The following is a 6,042-nucleotide window of genomic DNA, read 5'->3' as shown; positions in this document are numbered from 1 at the left end:
AAACAGTAGGCGTCCATCAGACATATCACATATAACTGCGGTACAAATCCAGCCATTTGTAGCGAGCGTGTAAAATATTGTCTTCCATTTACAGTTTGTAGCAGTGTGTCAGTGAAGCTCTTCACAAGGGCGCATTGAGGAGCATTTTTGTTTTTGGTTATTTATTTTGCTTTATATACAAGTCATTACCTTGGAAAGGATGTTCCTTGACATTTTTCCCACGAAAATCCATTTTGGTTTAGTTTTTGTATGTTTCATTGTGAATCCGTAAAAGTGGGGTAATACTCTGACAACATTGTTCACAGCAGTGACCTGGGAGTCAGAGATGCTTCCAGGGGTCTTCCCCATGCTGTTCCCATGCCATTTGAGCACTGTTCCTATTGATTTGGACAGTTTTTGGCCCCCTGCAGACCTCCGGGGTGGGGGGGTGCCGCCGAAAAAATGCTCGAGTTTCCCATAGACTTAAATTAGGCTCGTTGCTGGGGTCGAGCACTCGAGCATTCCAATTTGCTTGATTCGAGCAACTAGTACCCGAGCATTTTAGTGCTCGCTCATCACTACTCCTTAATAAGTTGCAATGTTTAGCATAAACGCCAGCTCCACTATTATGAGATAGAATGTGCAGGATATGGACGGGGCGCGGCTACTCAAATCATGATACATTATGCCACTCTAGTGGTGTAACTTACTCCAGAAGTGTACTCCAGTCACTAATTGGAGGACACGTTTGGCTACAGCGCATGCTGGTTATCAGATACACCTAGTCCATGAAGAGTCATACTCTACTTAATGAATAAGGCACATTGTACTCCAGCAAGCCCCTTCATTAAAACTTATGTGCGTAACGCCAGTCTAAATGAATGTGCTTCTAAATGTACACAGAGAAGCCTCAACTGAATAAAACTTAAGGCACCAACAAAAAAGTATAACCAAATTTTAGTTTACAAGCAACTTATTACTTATATACACTATTAAAGGGAATCTGACGGCAGGTTTTTGCTATGTAATCTGAAAGCAGCATAATATAGAGCAAGAAAGCCTGATTCAAGCAATGTATCACTGACTGGACTGCTTGGTACAGTTTTGATATAATCCATGCTTTATCTGCTGTTGATATAGCAGCGCTATAAATGCTGAGCTCGATGTAACCCCTCCCCCACCGCTGACTGGCAGCTTCCTATGTACACTGTACAGTTTCAGAAAACTGCCAATCAGTGGTAGGGGCGGGGTTACACAGATTAACCTGACTGGCCTGCACATGAGACCTAGTCAGGCTGTGATAATCTCCTGCTGATAAATTAATAAAATTCAGTGAAACACATGTGGTGTCAACATGTGCACTATACCTCTAAATTCATTGAAGGGTACAGTTTTTTTTTTAAATGTGGTCACTTTGGGGGTTTCTGCTTTTCTGGTACATCAGGCGTTCTGCTGATGTGACATGGCACCTCAAACCATTCTGGCCACATACTGGAGATTTGTATTTTCAGGAGAAAATTGTATTATGATTTATAGGGTCCAATTTTTCTTGTCATCCTTGCAAAACGTTGGGGCTAAACCAACATTTTGGTTGAAAAAATGTCATCCTTCAATTTCACCTCCAAGTGTTTAGTGACTTGTCACCCGGCTTAAGATGCTCACTACGCCCAGAAATGAATTCCTTGAGGGATACAGTTTCCAAAATGGGTTCAATTATGGGAGTTTTTGTGGGTTTCTCACCTTATGGGCTCTTGAAATGTGACATGTCATCTGCAATCTATTCCAGGTAAAATTGTGAGCCAAAAGTTTTATAGCGCTTCTTCCCTTCTGAGCCCAAAGAGTAGTCTCCGACCACATATGGAGTATTGATGTACTCAACGTTACCCTTGTAAAAATGAAAATTTGTGGCTTCTTCAACATCTTAGTGGAAAAAAACTTTTTTTTTCTTTTTCACGGCCTAGTGTTATAAAATTCTCTGAAATGCCTGTGGGTTCAAGATGCTCACCCCACCCCTAAATGAATTCATAGTGGGTGTAGTTTTTATAATTTGGGTAATTGTGGGAGGTTTTGGATTTTAGCACTTCAGGAGCTCCGCAAATGTAACATGATGTTTATAGTCTATCTCTTCCAAAATAGCTTAACAAAGGCCAAATAGCGCTCCTTTCCTTCTGAACCCAGCTATGGGCCCCAAAAATAGGTTTCAGCCTCTTATGGGATTTCAGTGTACTGAGACATTTGGGGCTAAAGTAACATTTTCATAGAAAACATTTTTCTTGTTCCAATGTTATAAACTTTTGTGAAGCATCTTTGGATCTAAAATGGCCAGCATACCCTTAGTTGAATTCCTTGAGGAATGCAGTAACTAACATGGGGCCTTTTCTAGGGGCTTTCCATTCTTTGGGCACCTCAGGAGTTCTGCAAATGTGACATGGCATATGGAATCTATTCCAGCCAAAATTGTGCTCCAATGTAAAATTTTGCTCCTTGCCTTTCAAGCCCTGCCGTTTATCCAAAAAGTATCTTCCAGCCACATGTGGGGTGTTGGCCCAAAATTAATTGTCTATTTTCTTCTGCTCCGTTACTGAAATGACAAAATTGGGAGCTAAAGTAACATTTTTGTGCATAAAAAGTAATTTTTCATTTAACAGCATGAAGCCCTGTGGGGTATACAAAATTTCTCAATACAGTTTTGAATATCTTGAGGGGTACACGTGACATAGGCCCCTCAAAATCACTTCAAATGTGTAAAGGGCCCCTAAAAAAAGAGAGTTTGGAAATCTCATTGAGAAAAAGAAAAATTACTGCTAAACTTTTAACCCTTATAAAAAATCCTAACAAAAAAATATCAATTAAAAATAGAGCGTATTTAATGTAGACATATGGTAAATGTTATTTATTTAAAAAAATTCTGCAGTATGGCACAAAAATAAAGTTTTTAGGGACATAAAAATTTCAAAGTTCAAAAATGGAGATTTTTTCAAAATATATGCATCAAATTTCTATTTCTTTAATATAAATGCCAATCATATTAACCTAAATCTACCACTAACATAAAATACAACGTGTCAAGAAAAAAATTATTACCACATAAAATAGCACATTGGTTTAAAAAATTTGGCCTGGTCAGGAAGGTGAAAACTACCTTAGACGGGAAAGGGTTATTCCCAATATATGTGATAACTCTGAAGTGGAGCAGACTCCACAATACAAGCTGTTCACATTATTACATAGATTTCTTAGACCCGATGAGGCTTGTTTAGTTACGTTGAAAATCCACTTGCTTTTGAGCTGAAGCATTTCCACCTGTTCACACGGGCCAATAAATACACCATTTTTGATGTAATTTTCTATAAAGTGCTACCCTCTTTTTCGCTGACTTATGTGCCATAGCTTGGTGGGTTGCAGTCTGTGTGCTGGAGCCTTTCTTTATGCTTTCCAGCTCCTTTTTTTGTTAATCTATCTATCATCTACATTTTGCATTAGTAACCATCCTCCAAATCCCCTTGTCCGGCCACTTTCTGAATAGTTTGGATATTCTATTTGGACACATCACGGCTCATGGAAAAAATAAATCACATAATGACAGCACATCCATATAAAAAACATTCTGTTTCATTATGAAGCTTACAACAGAGTGGCAAGTGACAAGACATAAATACCAGAGATATTATCAAAATCCAAGTTAAAAACAGCATCACTAAATATGCAGGGAATCGATTGTACGAGCCAAGAGACTGTATTTTTATTTGCTCAAAATAGGAAAAGGGGAGCAAAAAATGTAAAACATAATTCACACTTAGTTTTGGGTGATGAGTATAAATGACAGTGAAGTGGTAACTTATAATAAGGAACATACACTGGTAACACAATGACGTTCCTGTAAGTATAACATGTTGTAATGATGGGACATTCATTCCATGCTATGACAAACTAGCGTAACTCTCTCAGCAGTAATGTCATCTTCCACCTCTTCACATCGTCTGCACTGACTTGTGGTATTTGCCAATTACGGAAACAGCGAGTGACGGCAAAAACCAGTGCGTCGTTATACCGTGATATACAAAATGGGCCACATCTATATAAATGTCACCAATTCCTTATAACCCCATGCACTGCTCTCACTGAGATCACTTGGTTGCACATTAACTTTACATACAAATGATGAAATATATACATACAACAAAATCCCTTTAATCGGGCATCCGATAGTCCAGAAGTTCTGATTATCTGGCATCTGACCTGTACATTGGACTTTCTTCCTAGAGATTCTCTAGGTAGAGTTCATCCACAACATATACATGGCAGTCCAATAATCCAGTGTATTAGTTCATCTGTCACCTCTCAGGTCCCATCAAAGCTGAATTAAAGACATTTTATTGTATATATACATACAACACTCAAGCACCCAGATTTCTAGGGGTTTGTCCTGATTCTTAGACCCCATGTGGGGTGCAGCTTGAGAAAGGGCAACGTCACATATAAATATGGGAGGGACATGTCACATTAGATTTATCTTCTATACTTTCCCACTTGCGTTCACTCGAGGATGACAGAAAATGAGACATATTCAGCATCTTCTTCATTCTTGCAACCTAAAGAGGCAAGTCTAATAATACAAGTGCAGCAACCGACCTCATGGCAACACCGATAATCCACACAATTGTCGCCTCCAACACAAGAAGCTATTTTGAGTAGAATCTTAACCAGTTTGTCTACGAATATGATTATTAATGCTTATTTTTGGGTTTTGTTATACATTTTTTCTATAACATGTTGGACATCAATACAGTATATACTTATATTGCGGTTTTTGATTTAAACATTTGCGCACCATGCAATTAAAAATATAGTCATTCGTATAACATGTCTTTTACAATTTGTACCACTAGAGGTCTCTGTTGTACTCTATCCAGTGGCTTCAAATACGCTGCACGCAGTACCAAACGTCACCACTAGAGTGAAATTCAGAAATCTCAGCTGCTTGTAAACAAGAGACGCCTTGGCTTTCACAATCATTGTCTTTCTTCATTGCTTCTTATTATTTCATTACTTGGAAAGATAATGTAAACTAATCCAAAGCCCTATCCTAAAATACATTTACGATCCCTTGTAATGCATACTTAACTATTGTAAAGTATTGTCCAATTAGAATTCCATTACTACTGAATCTAAAGAAATATTCAATGTGGTCACTTATTTCTCACCAACCATTTGCATCTTTATTTTACTTTCAGCATAAATCTATAATTCTTCCTCCATTACTAGAATGATAATCGTTTTTTTTTGTATTTTTAATTTGCATCCTGTCTCTTTAAAATAAATGTAACCGTACTTCCTAAATGATAAAGTTTATTTTTAAGTTATTTTATTGCATTTTCTATTATTATAATAGTCCTATGAACCTCCTGTCTCAGGTGACGTCCGGAGAAGGGCGTTCTTACCCTACAAGCTTCGTCTGGCCGGTCCGATCACAAATGTAGTTAGGGCCAACTTGTAACTACTATGTTTCTGCAGGAATCAAAAATTAAAAAAAGGCACAAATTATCTGTAAACGCCATACTTTTCTCTCTTAGGGAACACATTCGTAAAGTACAGTGAAAAGCAAAGCGTTTCATCACATTGTATGAACAGTACTTTGCACATGAACGTTTCCAGTCAGAGATCCAAACCCATATAGTATGTCTCAGAAGGTAACAGAAAGGACAGGAAAGGGTTACTCAGCTGCACAGAGATTTCAGAAAATCCGAGATAAAAGACGTAATAAAAAAGGAAAGAAAAAACAACCATAAAATTATAAAGCTTGTAAACAGACAATTGGAAATACTCTTTATTCATGGAAAAATATCATAAAAAAGTACCACTCTGAAGTAAAACTGCCGGAGTTTCCTTCATGCGCAGTTTCGAGGAGGAACACTTGAGCACAACGTGGAGTCCACCGATATCCACGTGGGTGAGAGCTAGAAAAGTCACCAGGGCGTCCTTGGTAGGTGAACGGCTGTTGTGCTTGTCGCGTTTGAGGCAAATTTTAGATCGTTTGGCACCAAACGTATTTTGGCCTTGGAG

Source organism: Phyllobates terribilis, unplaced genomic scaffold (genome assembly GCF_046119375.1).
Source record: "Phyllobates terribilis strain yellow unplaced genomic scaffold, ASM4611937v1 Scaffold_304__1_contigs__length_2301189, whole genome shotgun sequence".
Taxonomy (NCBI): Eukaryota; Metazoa; Chordata; class Amphibia; order Anura; family Dendrobatidae; genus Phyllobates; species Phyllobates terribilis.
This window is presented reverse-complemented; position numbering follows the sequence as displayed.